This window comes from Electrophorus electricus, chromosome 19 (assembly GCF_013358815.1).
Source record: "Electrophorus electricus isolate fEleEle1 chromosome 19, fEleEle1.pri, whole genome shotgun sequence".
Classification (NCBI taxonomy): Eukaryota; Metazoa; Chordata; class Actinopteri; order Gymnotiformes; family Gymnotidae; genus Electrophorus; species Electrophorus electricus.
In genome coordinates this window covers 271,458-289,802 of record NC_049553.1, presented here as the reverse complement: position 1 = coordinate 289,802, position 18,345 = coordinate 271,458, and the positions used below count along the sequence as shown (strand labels likewise).

Here is an 18,345-nt window from a genome sequence, read left to right as displayed (position 1 = left end):
CACCAGGGAATAGCAGGTGCTGTAAGATTTTATTGTATCCCTTTAATTTATGTTCAGGCTATCAGGCTCAAATTTGAAGTGCAGTGAATCATTAAATCAAACTATCTGTTAGCACCTGGGAATAGCAGATGCTGTAAGTTTTTATTGCATCACTTTAATTTACTCTCCAACTGACATGCGTGAATGTGAAGTTCAGTGATTAATAAAAAATCTGTCTGTTAGTGCCTCTGAATCCCAGATGTTGTAAGCTTTTATTGCATCATTTTAATTTACTTTCAAGCTAACATTCTAGAATGTCAAGTGAAGTGATTAAATAAAAAAAATTGTCAGATTGGTCTTTGATCATATTTGCTATGAATAGGCAATTAGAGTACGTGTTTAAGGCTTACGGCCACACCAGTTTGAGAACTCCCAATCTCATCTGACCTTTGAAACTAAGCAAATTTGGACCTGGATAGTAGTGAGGTGGGACCCTACCTAGAGAATACCAGCTGCTGTAGGCTTTTCTTGCATCACTTTAATTTACTTTCAAGCTGACATGCTCAAATGTGAAGTGCAGTGATTAATAAAAAAAACTATCTGTTAGCACCTGGGAATAGCAGATGCTGTAGGTATTTGTTGCATCACTTTAATTTACTCTGCAACTGACATGCTTCTATGTGAAGTGCATAGATTAAATAGAAATCTTTTTGCACCAGGGAATAGCAGGTGCTCTAAGATTTTATTGCATTCCTTTAATTTATGTTCAAGCTATCATGCTCAAATTTGAAGTGCAGTGAATCATTAAATCAAACTATCTGTTAGTTTTTATTGCATCACTTTAATTTACTTTCAAGCTGACATGCTCAATTGTGAAGTGCAGTGATTAATAAAAAAAACTATCTGTTAGCACCTGGGAATAGCAGATGCTGTAGGTATTTGTTGCATCACTTTAATTTACTTTCAAGCTGACATGCTTCTATGTGCAGTGCACAGAATAAATAGAAATCTTTTTGCACCAGGGAATAGCAGGTGCTGTAAGATTTTATTGCATCCCTTTAATTTATGTTCAAGCTATCATGCTCAAATTTGAAGTGCAGTGAATCATTAAGTCAAACTATCTGTTAGCAACTGGGAATAGCAGATGCTGTAGGTATTTGTTGCATCACTTTAATTTATGTTCAAGCTATCATGCTCAAATTTGAAGTGCAGTGAATCATTAAATCAAACTATCTGTTAGCACCTGGGAATAGCAGATGCTGTAGGTATTTGTTGCATCACTTTAATTTACTCTGCAACTGACATGCTTCTATCTGAAGTGCACAGATTAAATAGAAATCTTTTTGCACCAGGGAATAGCAGGTGCTGTAAGATTTTATTGTATCCCTTTAATTTATGTTCAAGCTATCATGCTCAAATTTGAAGTGCAGTGAATCATTAAATCAAACTATCTGTTAGAACCTGCGAATAGCAGATGCTGTAAGTTTTTATTGCATCCCTTTAATTTATGTTCAGGCTATCAGGCTCAAATTTGAAGTGCAGTGAATCATTAAATCAAACTATCTGTTAGCACCTGGGAATAGCAGATCCTGTAAGTTTTTATTGCATCACTTTAAATTACTCTCCAACTGACATTCGTGAATGTGAAGTGCAGTGATTAATAAAAAATCTGTCTGTTAGTGCCTCTGAATACCAGATGTTTTAAGCTTTTATTGCATCATTTTATTTTCCTTTCATGCTAACATTCTAGAATATCAAGTGCAGTGACTAATAAAAAAAATTGTCATATTGGTCTTTGATCATATTTACTATGAATAGGCAATTTGAGTAAGTGTTTAAGGCTTACGGCCACACTAGTTTGAGAACGCCCAATCTCATCTGACCTTTGAAGCTAAGCAAATTTGGACTTGGATAGTACTGAGGTGGGACCCTACCTAGGAATACCAGCTGCTGTAGGCTTTTCTTGCATCACTTTAATTTACATTCAAGCTGACATGCTCAAATGTGAAGTGCACTGATTAATAGAAAAAATTATCTGTTAGCACCTGGGAATAGCAGCTGCTGTAGGCTTTTCTTGCATCACTTTAATTTACTTTCAAGCTGACATGCTCAAATGTGAAGTGCAGTGATTAATAATAAAAACTATCTGTTAGCACCTGGGAATAGCATATGCTGTAGGTATTTGTTGCATCACTTTAATTTACGCTGCAACTGACATGCTTCTATGTGAAGTGCACAGATTAAATAGAAATCCTTTTGCACCAGGGAATAGCAGGTGCTTTAAGATTTTATTGCATCCCTTTAATTTATGTTCAGGCTATCAGGCTCAAATTTGAAGTGCAGTGAATCATTAAATCAAACTATCTGTTAGCACCTGGGAATAGCAGATGCTGTAAGTTTTTATTGCATCACTTTAATTTACTCTCCAACTGACATGCGTGAATGTGAAGTGCAGTGATTAATAAAAAATCTGTCTGTTAGTGCCTCTGAATCCCAGATGTTGTAAGCTTTTATTGCATCATTTTAATTTACTTTCAAGCTAACATTCTAGAATGTCAAGTGCAGTGATTAAATAAAAACAATTGTCAGATTGGTCTTTGATCATATTTGCTATGAATAGGCAATTAGAGTAAGTGTTTAAGGCTTACGGCCACACCAGTTTGAGAACGCCCAATCTCATCTGACCTTTGAAACTAAGCAAATTTGGACCTGGATTGTACTGAGGTGGGACCCTACCTAGGAATACCAGCTGCTGTAGGCTTTTCTTGCATCACTTTAATTTACTTTCAAGCTGACATGCTCAAATGTGAAGTGCAGTGATTAATAAAAAAAACTATCTGTTAGCACCTGGGAATAGCAGATGCTGTAGGTATTTGTTGCATCACTTTAATTTACTCTGCAACTGACATGCTTCTATGTGAAGTGCATAGATTAAATAGAAATCTTTTTGCACCAGGGAATAGCAGGTGCTCTAAGATTTTATTGCATTCCTTTAATTTATGTTCAAGCTATCATGCTCAAATTTGAAGTGCAGTGAATCATTAAATCAAACTATCTGTTAGTTTTTATTGCATCACTTTAATTTACTTTCAAGCTGACATGCTCAATTGTGAAGTGCAGTGATTAATAAAAAAAACTATCTGTTAGCACCTGGGAATAGCAGATGCTGTAGGTATTTGTTGCATCACTTTAATTTACTTTCAAGCTGACATGCTTCTATGTGCAGTGCACAGAATAAATAGAAATCTTTTTGCACCAGGGAATAGCAGGTGCTGTAAGATTTTATTGCATCCCTTTAATTTATGTTCAAGCTATCATGCTCAAATTTGAAGTGCAGTGAATCATTAAGTCAAACTATCTGTTAGCAACTGGGAATAGCAGATGCTGTAGGTATTTGTTGCATCACTTTAATTTATGTTCAAGCTATCATGCTCAAATTTGAAGTGCAGTGAATCATTAAATCAAACTATCTGTTAGCACCTGGGAATAGCAGATGCTGTAGGTATTTGTTGCATCACTTTAATTTACTCTGCAACTGACATGCTTCTATCTGAAGTGCACAGATTAAATAGAAATCTTTTTGCACCAGGGAATAGCAGGTGCTGTAAGATTTTATTGTATCCCTTTAATTTATGTTCAGGCTATCAGGCTCAAATTTGAAGTGCAGTGAATCATTAAATCAAACTATCTGTTAGCACCTGGGAATAGCAGATGCTGTAAGTTTTTATTGCATCACTTTAATTTACTCTCCAACTGACATGCGTGAATGTGAAGTGCAGTGATTAATAAAAAATCTGTCTGTTAGTGCCTCTGAATCCCAGATGTTGTAAGCTTTTATTGCATCATTTTAATTTACTTTCAAGCTAACATTCTAGAATGTCAAGTGCAGTGATTAAATAAAAAAATTTGTCAGATTGGTCTTTGATCATATTTGCTATGAATAGGCAATTAGAGTAAGTGTTTAAGGCTTACGACCACACCAGTTTGAGAACGCCCAATCTCATCTGACCTTTGAAACTAAGCAAATTTGGACCTGGATAGTACTGAGGTGGGACCCTACCTAGGAATACCAGCTGCTGTAGGCTTTTCTTGCATCACTTTAATTTACTTTCAAGCTGACATGCTCAAATGTGAAGTGCAGTGATTAATAAAAAAAACTATCTGTTAGCACCTGGGAATAGCAGATGCTGTAGGTATTTGTTGCATCACTTTAATTTACGCTGCAACTGACATGCTTCTATGTGAAGTGCACAGATTAAATAGAAATCCTTTTGCACCAGGGAATAGCAGGTGCTTTAAGATTTTATTGCATCCCTTTAATTTATGTTCAGGCTATCATGCTCAAATTTGAAGTGCAGTGAATCATTATATCAAACTATCTGTTAGCACCTGGGAATAGCAGATGCTGTAGGTATTTGTTGCATCACTTTAATTTACTCTGCAACTGACATGCTTCTATGTGAAGTGCACAGATTAAATAGAAATCCTTTTGCACCAGGGAATAGCAGGTGCTGTAAGATTTTATTGTATCCCTTTAATTTATGTTCAGGCTATCAGGCTCAAATTTGAAGTGCAGTGAATCATTAAATCAAACTATCTGTTAGCACCTGGGAATAGCAGATGCTGTAAGTTTTTATTGCATCACTTTAATTTACTCTCCAACTGACATGCGTGAATGTGAAGTGCAGTGATTAATAAAAAATCTGTCTGTTAGTGCCTCTGAATCCCAGATGTTGTAAGCTTTTATTGCATCATTTTAATTTACTTTCAAGCTAACATTCTAGAATGTCAAGTGCAGTGATTAAATAAAAAAAATTGTCAGATTGGTCTTTGATCATATTTGCTATGAATAGGCAATTAGAGTAAGTGTTTAAGGCTTACGGCCACACCAGTTTGAGAACGCCCAATCTCATCTGACCTTTGAAACTAAGCAAATTTGGACCTGGATAGTACTGAGGTGGGACCCTACCTAGGAATACCAGCTGCTGTAGGCTTTTCTTGCATCACTTTAATTTACTTTCAAGCTGACATGCTCAAATGTGAAGTGCAGTGATTAATAAAAAAAACTATCTGTTAGCACCTGGGAATAGCAGATGCTGTAGGTATTTGTTGCATCACTTTAATTTACTCTGCAACTGACATGCTTCTATGTGAAGTGCATAGATTAAATAGAAATCTTTTTGCACCAGGGAATAGCAGGTGCTCTAAGATTTTATTGCATTCCTTTAATTTATGTTCAAGCTATCATGCTCAAATTTGAAGTGCAGTGAATCATTAAATCAAACTATCTGTTAGTTTTTATTGCATCACTTTAATTTACTTTCAAGCTGACATGCTCAATTGTGAAGTGCAGTGATTAATAAAAAAAACTATCTGTTAGCACCTGGGAATAGCAGATGCTGTAGGTATTTGTTGCATCACTTTAATTTACTTTCAAGCTGACATGCTTCTATGTGCAGTGCACAGAATAAATAGAAATCTTTTTGCACCAGGGAATAGCAGGTGCTGTAAGATTTTATTGCATCCCTTTAATTTATGTTCAAGCTATCATGCTCAAATTTGAAGTGCAGTGAATCATTAAGTCAAACTATCTGTTAGCAACTGGGAATAGCAGATGCTGTAGGTATTTGTTGCATCACTTTAATTTATGTTCAAGCTATCATGCTCAAATTTGAAGTGCAGTGAATCATTAAATCAAACTATCTGTTAGCACCTGGGAATAGCAGATGCTGTAGGTATTTGTTGCATCACTTTAATTTACTCTGCAACTGACATGCTTCTATCTGAAGTGCACAGATTAAATAGAAATCTTTTTGCACCAGGGAATAGCAGGTGCTGTAAGATTTTATTGTATCCCTTTAATTTATGTTCAAGCTATCATGCTCAAATTTGAAGTGCAGTGAATCATTAAATCAAACTATCTGTTAGAACCTGCGAATAGCAGATGCTGTAAGTTTTTATTGCATCCCTTTAATTTATGTTCAGGCTATCAGGCTCAAATTTGAAGTGCAGTGAATCATTAAATCAAACTATCTGTTAGCACCTGGGAATAGCAGATCCTGTAAGTTTTTATTGCATCACTTTAAATTACTCTCCAACTGACATTCGTGAATGTGAAGTGCAGTGATTAATAAAAAATCTGTCTGTTAGTGCCTCTGAATACCAGATGTTTTAAGCTTTTATTGCATCATTTTATTTTCCTTTCATGCTAACATTCTAGAATATCAAGTGCAGTGACTAATAAAAAAATTGTCATATTGGTCTTTGATCATATTTACTATGAATAGGCAATTTGAGTAAGTGTTTAAGGCTTACGGCCACACTAGTTTGAGAACGCCCAATCTCATCTGACCTTTGAAGCTAAGCAAATTTGGACTTGGATAGTACTGAGGTGGGACCCTACCTAGGAATACCAGCTGCTGTAGGCTTTTCTTGCATCACTTTAATTTACATTCAAGCTGACATGCTCAAATGTGAAGTGCACTGATTAATAGAAAAAATTATCTGTTAGCACCTGGGAATAGCAGCTGCTGTAGGCTTTTCTTGCATCACTTTAATTTACTTTCAAGCTGACATGCTCTAATGTGAAGTGCAGTGATTAATAATAAAAACTATCTGTTAGCACCTGGGAATAGCATATGCTGTAGGTATTTGTTGCATCACTTTAATTTACGCTGCAACTGACATGCTTCTATGTGAAGTGCACAGATTAAATAGAAATCCTTTTGCACCAGGGAATAGCAGGTGCTTTAAGATTTTATTGCATCCCTTTAATTTATGTTCAGGCTATCAGGCTCAAATTTGAAGTGCAGTGAATCATTAAATCAAACTATCTGTTAGCACCTGGGAATAGCAGATGCTGTAAGTTTTTATTGCATCACTTTAATTTACTCTCCAACTGACATGCGTGAATGTGAAGTGCAGTGATTAATAAAAAATCTGTCTGTTAGTGCCTCTGAATCCCAGATGTTGTAAGCTTTTATTGCATCATTTTAATTTACTTTCAAGCTAACATTCTAGAATGTCAAGTGCAGTGATTAAATAAAAAAATTTGTCAGATTGGTCTTTGATCATATTTGCTATGAATAGGCAATTAGAGTAAGTGTTTAAGGCTTACGACCACACCAGTTTGAGAACGCCCAATCTCATCTGACCTTTGAAACTAAGCAAATTTGGACCTGGATAGTACTGAGGTGGGACCCTACCTAGGAATACCAGCTGCTGTAGGCTTTTCTTGCATCACTTTAATTTACTTTCAAGCTGACATGCTCAAATGTGAAGTGCAGTGATTAATAAAAAAAACTATCTGTTAGCACCTGGGAATAGCAGATGCTGTAGGTATTTGTTGCATCACTTTAATTTACGCTGCAACTGACATGCTTCTATGTGAAGTGCACAGATTAAATAGAAATCCTTTTGCACCAGGGAATAGCAGGTGCTTTAAGATTTTATTGCATCCCTTTAATTTATGTTCAGGCTATCATGCTCAAATTTGAAGTGCAGTGAATCATTATATCAAACTATCTGTTAGCACCTGGGAATAGCAGATGCTGTAGGTATTTGTTGCATCACTTTAATTTACTCTGCAACTGACATGCTTCTATCTGAAGTGCACAGATTAAATAGAAATCTTTTTACACCAGGGAATAGCAGGTGCTGTAAGATTTTATTGTATCCCTTTAATTTATGTTCAGGCTATCAGGCTCAAATTTGAAGTGCAGTGAATCATTAAATCAAACTATCTGTTAGCACCTGGGAATAGCAGATGCTGTAAGTTTTTATTGCATCACTTTAATTTACTCTCCAACTGACATGCGTGAATGTGAAGTGCAGTGATTAATAAAAAATCTGTCTGTTAGTGCCTCTGAATCCCAGATGTTGTAAGCTTTTATTGCATCATTTTAATTTACTTTCAAGCTAACATTCTAGAATGTCAAGTGCAGTGATTAAATAAAAAAAATTGTCAGATTGGTCTTTGATCATATTTGCTATGAATAGGCAATTAGAGTAAGTGTTTAAGGCTTACGGCCACACCAGTTTGAGAACGCCCAATCTCATCTGACCTTTGAAACTAAGCAAATTTGGACCTGGATAGTACTGAGGTGGGACCCTACCTAGGAATACCAGCTGCTGTAGGCTTTTCTTGCATCACTTTAATTTACTTTCAAGCTGACATGCTCAAATGTGAAGTGCAGTGATTAATAAAAAAAACTATCTGTTAGCACCTGGGAATAGCAGATGCTGTAGGTATTTGTTGCATCACTTTAATTTACTCTGCAACTGACATGCTTCTATGTGAAGTGCATAGATTAAATAGAAATCTTTTTGCACCAGGGAATAGCAGGTGCTCTAAGATTTTATTGCATTCCTTTAATTTATGTTCAAGCTATCATGCTCAAATTTGAAGTGCAGTGAATCATTAAATCAAACTATCTGTTAGTTTTTATTGCATCACTTTAATTTACTTTCAAGCTGACATGCTCAATTGTGAAGTGCAGTGATTAATAAAAAAAACTATCTGTTAGCACCTGGGAATAGCAGATGCTGTAGGTATTTGTTGCATCACTTTAATTTACTTTCAAGCTGACATGCTTCTATGTGCAGTGCACAGAATAAATAGAAATCTTTTTGCAACAGGGAATAGCAGGTGCTGTAAGATTTTATTGCATCCCTTTAATTTATGTTCAAGCTATCATGCTCAAATTTGAAGTGCAGTGAATCATTAAGTCAAACTATCTGTTAGCAACTGGGAATAGCAGATGCTGTAGGTATTTGTTGCATCACTTTAATTTATGTTCAAGCTATCATGCTCAAATTTGAAGTGCAGTGAATCATTAAATCAAACTATCTGTTAGCACCTGGGAATAGCAGATGCTGTAGGTATTTGTTGCATCACTTTAATTTACTCTGCAACTGACATGCTTCTATCTGAAGTGCACAGATTAAATAGAAATCTTTTGCACCAGGGAATAGCAGGTGCTGTAAGATTTTATTGTATCCCTTTAATTTATGTTCAGGCTATCAGGCTCAAATTTGAAGTGCAGTGAATCATTAAATCAAACTATCTGTTAGCACCTGGGAATAGCAGATGCTGTAAGTTTTTATTGCATCACTTTAATTTACTCTCCAACTGACATGCGTGAATGTGAAGTGCAGTGATTAATTAAAAATCTGTCTGTTAGTGCCTCTGAATCCCAGATGTTGTAAGCTTTTATTGCATCATTTTAATTTACTTTCAAGCTAACATTCTAGAATGTCAAGTGCAGTGATTAAATAAAAAAATTTGTCAGATTGGTCTTTGATCATATTTGCTATGAATAGGCAATTAGAGTAAGTGTTTAAGGCTTACGACCACACCAGTTTGAGAACGCCCAATCTCATCTGACCTTTGAAACTAAGCAAATTTGGACCTGGATAGTACTGAGGTGGGACCCTACCTAGGAATACCAGCTGCTGTAGGCTTTTCTTGCATCACTTTAATTTACTTTCAAGCTGACATGCTCAAATGTGAAGTGCAGTGATTAATAAAAAAAACTATCTGTTAGCACCTGGGAATAGCAGATGCTGTAGGTATTTGTTGCATCACTTTAATTTACGCTGCAACTGACATGCTTCTATGTGAAGTGCACAGATTAAATAGAAATCCTTTTGCACCAGGGAATAGCAGGTGCTTTAAGATTTTATTGCATCCCTTTAATTTATGTTCAGGCTATCATGCTCAAATTTGAAGTGCAGTGAATCATTATATCAAACTATCTGTTAGCACCTGGGAATAGCAGATGCTGTAGGTATTTGTTGCATCACTTTAATTTACTCTGCAACTGACATGCTTCTATCTGAAGTGCACAGATTAAATAGAAATATTTTTACACCAGGGAATAGCAGGTGCTGTAAGATTTTATTGTATCCCTTTAATTTATGTTCAGGCTATCAGGCTCAAATTTGAAGTGCAGTGAATCATTAAATCAAACTATCTGTTAGCACCTGGGAATAGCAGATGCTGTAAGTTTTTATTGCATCACTTTAATTTACTCTCCAACTGACATGCGTGAATGTGAAGTGCAGTGATTAATAAAAAATCTGTCTGTTAGTGCCTCTGAATCCCAGATGTTGTAAGCTTTTATTGCATCATTTTAATTTACTTTCAAGCTAACATTCTAGAATGTCAAGTGCAGTGATTAAATAAAAAAAATTGTCAGATTGGTCTTTGATCATATTTGCTATGAATAGGCAATTAGAGTAAGTGTTTAAGGCTTACGGCCACACCAGTTTGAGAACGCCCAATCTCATCTGACCTTTGAAACTAAGCAAATTTGGACCTGGATAGTACTGAGGTGGGACCCTACCTAGGAATACCAGCTGCTGTAGGCTTTTCTTGCATCACTTTAATTTACTTTCAAGCTGACATGCTCAAATGTGAAGTGCAGTGATTAATAAAAAAAACTATCTGTTAGCACCTGGGAATAGCAGATGCTGTAGGTATTTGTTGCATCACTTTAATTTACTCTGCAACTGACATGCTTCTATGTGAAGTGCATAGATTAAATAGAAATCTTTTTGCACCAGGGAATAGCAGGTGCTCTAAGATTTTATTGCATTCCTTTAATTTATGTTCAAGCTATCATGCTCAAATTTGAAGTGCAGTGAATCATTAAATCAAACTATCTGTTAGTTTTTATTGCATCACTTTAATTTACTTTCAAGCTGACATGCTCAATTGTGAAGTGCAGTGATTAATAAAAAAAACTATCTGTTAGCACCTGGGAATAGCAGATGCTGTAGGTATTTGTTGCATCACTTTAATTTACTTTCAAGCTGACATGCTTCTATGTGCAGTGCACAGAATAAATAGAAATCTTTTTGCACCAGGGAATAGCAGGTGCTGTAAGATTTTATTGCATCCCTTTAATTTATGTTCAAGCTATCATGCTCAAATTTGAAGTGCAGTGAATCATTAAGTCAAACTATCTGTTAGCAACTGGGAATAGCAGATGCTGTAGGTATTTGTTGCATCACTTTAATTTATGTTCAAGCTATCATGCTCAAATTTGAAGTGCAGTGAATCATTAAATCAAACTATCTGTTAGCACCTGGGAATAGCAGATGCTGTAGGTATTTGTTGCATCCCTTTAATTTATGTTCAAGCTATCATGCTCAAATTTGAAGTGCAGTGAATCATTAAATCAAACTATCTGTTAGAACCTGCGAATAGCAGATGCTGTAAGTTTTTATTGCATCCCTTTAATTTATGTTCAGGCTATCAGGCTCAAATTTGAAGTGCAGTGAATCATTAAATCAAACTATCTGTTAGCACCTGGGAATAGCAGATGCTGTAAGTTTTTATTGCATCACTTTAAATTACTCTCCAACTGACATTCGTGAATGTGAAGTGCAGTGATTAATAAAAAATCTGTCTGTTAGTGCCTCTGAATACCAGATGTTTTAAGCTTTTATTGCATCATTTTATTTTCCTTTCAATGCTAACATTCTAGAATATCAAGTGCAGTGATTAATAAAAAAAATTGTCATATTGGTCTTTGATCATATTTACTATGAATAGGCAATTTGAGTAAGTGTTTAAGGCTTACGGCCACACTAGTTTGAGAACGCCCAATCTCATCTGACCTTTGAAGCTAAGCAAATTTGGACTTGGATAGTACTGAGGTGGGACCCTACCTAGGAATACCAGCTGCTGTAGGCTTTTCTTGCATCACTTTAATTTACATTCAAGCTGACATGCTCAAATGTGAAGTGCACTGATTAATAGAAAAAATTATCTGTTAGCACCTGGGAATAGCAGCTGCTGTAGGCTTTTCTTGCATCACTTTAATTTACTTTCAAGCTGACATGCTCAAATGTGAAGTGCAGTGATTAATAATAAAAACTATCTGTTAGCACCTGGGAATAGCATATGCTGTAGGTATTTGTTGCATCACTTTAATTTACGCTGCAACTGACATGCTTCTATGTGAAGTGCACAGATTAAATAGAAATCCTTTTGCACCAGGGAATAGCAGGTGCTTTAAGATTTTATTGCATCCCTTTAATTTATGTTCAGGCTATCATGCTCAAATTTGAAGTGCAGTGAATCATTATATCAAACTATCTGTTAGCACCTGGGAATAGCAGATGCTGTAGGTATTTGTTGCATCACTTTAATTTACTCTGCAACTGACATGCTTCTATCTGAAGTGCACAGATTAAATAGAAATCTTTTTACACCAGGGAATAGCAGGTGCTGTAAGATTTTATTGTATCCCTTTAATTTATGTTCAGGCTATCAGGCTCAAATTTGAAGTGCAGTGAATCATTAAATCAAACTATCTGTTAGAACCTGCGAATAGCAGATGCTGTAAGTTTTTATTGCATCCCTTTAATTTATGTTCAGGCTATCAGGCTCAAATTTGAAGTGCAGTGAATCATTAAATCAAACTATCTGTTAGCACCTGGGAATAGCAGATGCTGTAAGTTTTTATTGCATCACTTTAAATTACTCTCCAACTGACATTCGTGAATGTGAAGTGCAGTGATTAATAAAAAATCTGTCTGTTAGTGCCTCTGAATACCAGATGTTTTAAGCTTTTATTGCATCATTTTATTTTCCTTTCATGCTAACATTCTAGAATATCAAGTGCAGTGATTAATAAAAAAAATTGTCATATTGGTCTTTGATCATATTTACTATGAATAGGCAATTTGAGTAAGTGTTTAAGGCTTACGGCCACACTAGTGTGAGAACGCCCAATCTCATCTGACCTTTGAAGCTAAGCAAATTTGGACTTGGATAGTACTGAGGTGGGACCCTACCTAGGAATACCAGCTGCTGTAGGCTTTTCTTGCATCACTTTAATTTACATTCAAGCTGACATGCTCAAATGTGAAGTGCACTGATTAATAGAAAAAATTATCTGTTAGCACCTGGGAATAGCAGCTGCTGTAGGCTTTTCTTGCATCACTTTAATTTACTTTCAAGCTGACATGCTCAAATGTGAAGTGCAGTGATTAATAATAAAAACTATCTGTTAGCACCTGGGAATAGCATATGCTGTAGGTATTTGTTGCATCACTTTAATTTACGCTGCAACTGACATGCTTCTATGTGAAGTGCACAGATTAAATAGAAATCCTTTTGCACCAGGGAATAGCAGGTGCTTTAAGATTTTATTGCATCCCTTTAATTTATGTTCAGGCTATCATGCTCAAATTTGAAGTGCAGTGAATCATTAAATCAAACTATCTGTTAGCACCTGGGAATAGCAGATGCTGTAGGTATTTGTTGCATCACTTTAATTTACTCTGCAACTGACATGCTTCTATCTGAAGTGCACAGATTAAATAGAAATATTTTTACACCAGGGAATAGCAGGTGCTGTAAGATTTTATTGTATCCCTTTAATTTATGTTCAGGCTATCAGGCTCAAATTTGAAGTGCAGTGAATCATTAAATCAAACTATCTGTTAGCACCTGGGAATAGCAGATGCTGTAAGTTTTTATTGCATCACTTTAATTTACTCTCCAACTGACATGCGTGAATGTGAAGTGCAGTGATTAATAAAAAATCTGTCTGTTAGTGCCTCTGAATCCCAGATGTTGTAAGCTTTTATTGCATCATTTTAATTTACTTTCAAGCTAACATTCTAGAATGTCAAGTGCAGTGATTAAATAAAAAAAATTGTCAGATTGGTCTTTGATCATATTTGCTATGAATAGGCAATTAGAGTAAGTGTTTAAGGCTTACGGCCACACCAGTTTGAGAACGCCCAATCTCATCTGACCTTTGAAACTAAGCAAATTTGGACCTGGATAGTACTGAGGTGGGACCCTACCTAGGAATACCAGCTGCTGTAGGCTTTTCTTGCATCACTTTAATTTACTTTCAAGCTGACATGCTCAAATGTGAAGTGCAGTGATTAATAAAAAAAACTATCTGTTAGCACCTGGGAATAGCAGATGCTGTAGGTATTTGTTGCATCACTTTAATTTACTCTGCAACTGACATGCTTCTATGTGAAGTGCATAGATTAAATAGAAATCTTTTTGCACCAGGGAATAGCAGGTGCTCTAAGATTTTATTGCATTCCTTTAATTTATGTTCAAGCTATCATGCTCAAATTTGAAGTGCAGTGAATCATTAAATCAAACTATCTGTTAGTTTTTATTGCATCACTTTAATTTACTTTCAAGCTGACATGCTCAATTGTGAAGTGCAGTGATTAATAAAAAAAACTATCTGTTAGCACCTGGGAATAGCAGATGCTGTAGGTATTTGTTGCATCACTTTAATTTACTTTCAAGCTGACATGCTTCTATGTGCAGTGCACAGAATAAATAGAAATCTTTTTGCACCAGGGAATAGCAGGTGCTGTAAGATTTTATTGCATCCCTTTAATTTATGTTCAAGCTATCATGCTCAAATTTGAAGTGCAGTGAATCATTAAGTCAAACTATCTGTTAGCAACTGGGAATAGCAGATGCTGTAGGTATTTGTTGCATCACTTTAATTTATGTTCAAGCTATCATGCTCAAATTTGAAGTGCAGTGAATCATTAAATCAAACTATCTGTTAGCACCTGGGAATAGCAGATGCTGTAGGTATTTGTTGCATCACTTTAATTTACTCTGCAACTGACATGCTTCTATCTGAAGTGCACAGATTAAATAGAAATCTTTTTGCACCAGGGAATAGCAGGTGCTGTAAGATTTTATTGTATCCCTTTAATTTATGTTCAGGCTATCAGGCTCAAATTTGAAGTGCAGTGAATCATTAAATCAAACTATCTGTTAGCACCTGGGAATAGCAGATGCTGTAAGTTTTTATTGCATCACTTTAATTTACTCTCCAACTGACATGCGTGAATGTGAAGTGCAGTGATTAATAAAAAATCTGTCTGTTAGTGCCTCTGAATCCCAGATGTTGTAAGCTTTTATTGCATCATTTTAATTTACTTTCAAGCTAACATTCTAGAATGTCAAGTGCAGTGATTAAATAAAAAAATTTGTCAGATTGGTCTTTGATCATATTTGCTATGAATAGGCAATTAGAGTAAGTGTTTAAGGCTTACGACCACACCAGTTTGAGAACGCCCAATCTCATCTGACCTTTGAAACTAAGCAAATTTGGACCTGGATAGTACTGAGGTGGGACCCTACCTAGGAATACCAGCTGCTGTAGGCTTTTCTTGCATCACTTTAATTTACTTTCAAGCTGACATGCTCAATTGTGAAGTGCAGTGATTAATAAAAAAAACTATCTGTTAGCACCTGGGAATAGCAGATGCTGTAGGTATTTGTTGCATCACTTTAATTTACGCTGCAACTGACATGCTTCTATGTGAAGTGCACAGATTAAATAGAAATCCTTTTGCACCAGGGAATAGCAGGTGCTTTAAGATTTTATTGCATCCCTTTAATTTATGTTCAGGCTATCATGCTCAAATTTGAAGTGCAGTGAATCATTATATCAAACTATCTGTTAGCACCTGGGAATAGCAGATGCTGTAGGTATTTGTTGCATCACTTTAATTTACTCTGCAACTGACATGCTTCTATCTGAAGTGCACAGATTAAATAGAAATCTTTTTACACCAGGGAATAGCAGGTGCTGTAAGATTTTATTGTATCCCTTTAATTTATGTTCAGGCTATCAGGCTCAAATTTGAAGTGCAGTGAATCATTAAATCAAACTATCTGTTAGCACCTGGGAATAGCAGATGCTGTAAGTTTTTATTGCATCACTTTAATTTACTCTCCAACTGACATGCGTGAATGTGAAGTGCAGTGATTAATAAAAAATCTGTCTGTTAGTGCCTCTGAATCCCAGATGTTGTAAGCTTTTATTGCATCATTTTAATTTACTTTCAAGCTAACATTCTAGAATGTCAAGTGCAGTGATTAAATAAAAAAAATTGTCAGATTGGTCTTTGATCATATTTGCTATGAATAGGCAATTAGAGTAAGTGTTTAAGGCTTACGGCCACACCAGTTTGAGAACGCCCAATCTCATCTGACCTTTGAAACTAAGCAAATTTGGACCTGGATAGTACTGAGGTGGGACCCTACCTAGGAATACCAGCTGCTGTAGGCTTTTCTTGCATCACTTTAATTTACTTTCAAGCTGACATGCTCAAATGTGAAGTGCAGTGATTAATAAAAAAAACTATCTGTTAGCACCTGGGAATAGCAGATGCTGTAGGTATTTGTTGCATCACTTTAATTTACTCTGCAACTGACATGCTTCTATGTGAAGTGCATAGATTAAATAGAAATCTTTTTGCACCAGGGAATAGCAGGTGCTCTAAGATTTTATTGCATTCCTTTAATTTATGTTCAAGCTATCATGCTCAAATTTGAAGTGCAGTGAATCATTAAATCAAACTATCTGTTAGTTTTTATTGCATCACTTTAATTTACTTTCAAGCTGACATGCTCAATTGTGAAGTGCAGTGATTAATAAAAAAAACTATCTGTTAGCACCTGGGAATAGCAGATGCTGTAGGTATTTGTTGCATCACTTTAATTTACTTTCAAGCTGACATGCTTCTATGTGCAGTGCACAGAATAAATAGAAATCTTTTTGCACCAGGGAATAGCAGGTGCTGTAAGATTTTATTGCATCCCTTTAATTTATGTTCAAGCTATCATGCTCAAATTTGAAGTGCAGTGAATCATTAAGTCAAACTATCTGTTAGCAACTGGGAATAGCAGATGCTGTAGGTATTTGTTGCATCACTTTAATTTATGTTCAAGCTATCATGCTCAAATTTGAAGTGCAGTGAATCATTAAATCAAACTATCTGTTAGCACCTGGGAATAGCAGATGCTGTAGGTATTTGTTGCATCACTTTAATTTACTCTGCAACTGACATGCTTCTATCTGAAGTGCACAGATTAAATAGAAATCTTTTTGCACCAGGGAATAGCAGGTGCTGTAAGATTTTATTGTATCCCTTTAATTTATGTTCAGGCTATCAGGCTCAAATTTGAAGTGCAGTGAATCATTAAATCAAACTATCTGTTAGCACCTGGGAATAGCAGATGCTGTAAGTTTTTATTGCATCACTTTAATTTACTCTCCAACTGACATGCGTGAATGTGAAGTGCAGTGATTAATAAAAAATCTGTCTGTTAGTGCCTCTGAATACCAGATGTTTTAAGCTTTTATTGCATCATTTTATTTTCCTTTCATGCTAACATTCTAGAATATCAAGTGCAGTGATTAATAAAAAAAATTGTCATATTGGTCTTTGATCATATTTACTATGAATAGGCAATTTGAGTAAGTGTTTAAGGCTTACGGCCACACTAGTTTGAGAACGCCCAATCTCATCTGACCTTTGAAGCTGAGCAAATTTGGACTTGGATAGTACTGAGGTGGGACCCTACCTAGGAATACCAGCTGCTGTAGGCTTTTCTTGCATCACTTTAATTTACATTCAAGCTGACATGCTCAAATGTGAAGTGCACTGATTAATAGAAAAAATTATCTGTTAGCACCTGGGAATAGCAGCTGCTGTAGGCTTTTCTTGCATCACTTTAATTTACTTTCAAGCTGACATGCTCAAATGTGAAGTGCAGTGATTAATAATAAAAACTATCTGTTAGCACCTGGGAATAGCATATGCTGTAGGTATTTGTTGCATCACTTTAATTTACGCTGCAACTGACATGCTTCTATGTGAAGTGCACAGATTAAATAGAAATCCTTTTGCACCAGGGAATAGCAGGTGCTTTAAGATTTTATTGCATCCCTTTAATTTATGTTCAGGCTATCATGCTCAAATTTGAAGTGCAGTGAATCATTATATCAAACTATCTGTTAGCACCTGGGAATAGCAGATGCTGTAGGTATTTGTTGCATCACTTTAATTTACTCTGCAACTGACATGCTTCTATCTGAAGTGCACAGATTAAATAGAAATCTTTTTACACCAGGGAATAGCAGGTGCTGTAAGATTTTATTGTATCCCTTTAATTTATGTTCAGGCTATCAGGCTCAAATTTGAAGTGCAGTGAATCATTAAATCAAACTATCTGTTAGAAGCTGCGAATAGCAGATGCTGTAAGTTTTTATTGCATCCATTTAATTTATGTTCAGGCTATCAGGCTCAAATTTGAAGTGCAGTGAATCATTAAATCAAACTATCTGTTAGCACCTGGGAATAGCAGATGCTGTAAGTTTTTATTGCATCACTTTAAATTACTCTCCAACTGACATTCGTGAATGTGAAGTGCAGTGATTAATAAAAAATCTGTCTGTTAGTGCCTCTGAATACCAGATGTTTTAAGCTTTTATTGCATCATTTTATTTTCCTTTCATGCTAACATTCTAGAATATCAAGTGCAGTGATTAATAAAAAAAATTGTCA

The 18,345-nt window shown here is 35.6% G+C and overlaps 11 pseudogenes; all 11 read left to right on the top strand.

Moving 5' to 3' along the window:
- The first annotated feature begins 1,819 nt into the window (after positions 1–1,819).
- On the top strand, positions 1,820–1,938 carry LOC118240172 (annotated as a pseudogene).
- A 683-nt stretch (positions 1,939–2,621) lies between these two features.
- On the top strand, positions 2,622–2,740 carry LOC118240282 (annotated as a pseudogene).
- A 2,114-nt stretch (positions 2,741–4,854) lies between these two features.
- Positions 4,855–4,973, top strand: LOC118240227 (annotated as a pseudogene).
- A 1,315-nt stretch (positions 4,974–6,288) lies between these two features.
- Positions 6,289–6,407, top strand: LOC118240171 (annotated as a pseudogene).
- A 1,592-nt stretch (positions 6,408–7,999) lies between these two features.
- LOC118240226 lies at positions 8,000–8,118 on the top strand (annotated as a pseudogene).
- A 2,113-nt stretch (positions 8,119–10,231) lies between these two features.
- On the top strand, positions 10,232–10,350 carry LOC118240225 (annotated as a pseudogene).
- A 1,211-nt stretch (positions 10,351–11,561) lies between these two features.
- On the top strand, positions 11,562–11,680 carry LOC118240170 (annotated as a pseudogene).
- A 1,012-nt stretch (positions 11,681–12,692) lies between these two features.
- LOC118240263 lies at positions 12,693–12,811 on the top strand (annotated as a pseudogene).
- Positions 12,812–13,712: 901 nt separating this feature from the next.
- Positions 13,713–13,831, top strand: LOC118240224 (annotated as a pseudogene).
- A 2,114-nt stretch (positions 13,832–15,945) lies between these two features.
- LOC118240222 lies at positions 15,946–16,064 on the top strand (annotated as a pseudogene).
- Positions 16,065–17,268: 1,204 nt separating this feature from the next.
- LOC118240283 lies at positions 17,269–17,387 on the top strand (annotated as a pseudogene).
- The last annotated feature ends 958 nt before the right edge of the window (positions 17,388–18,345 follow it).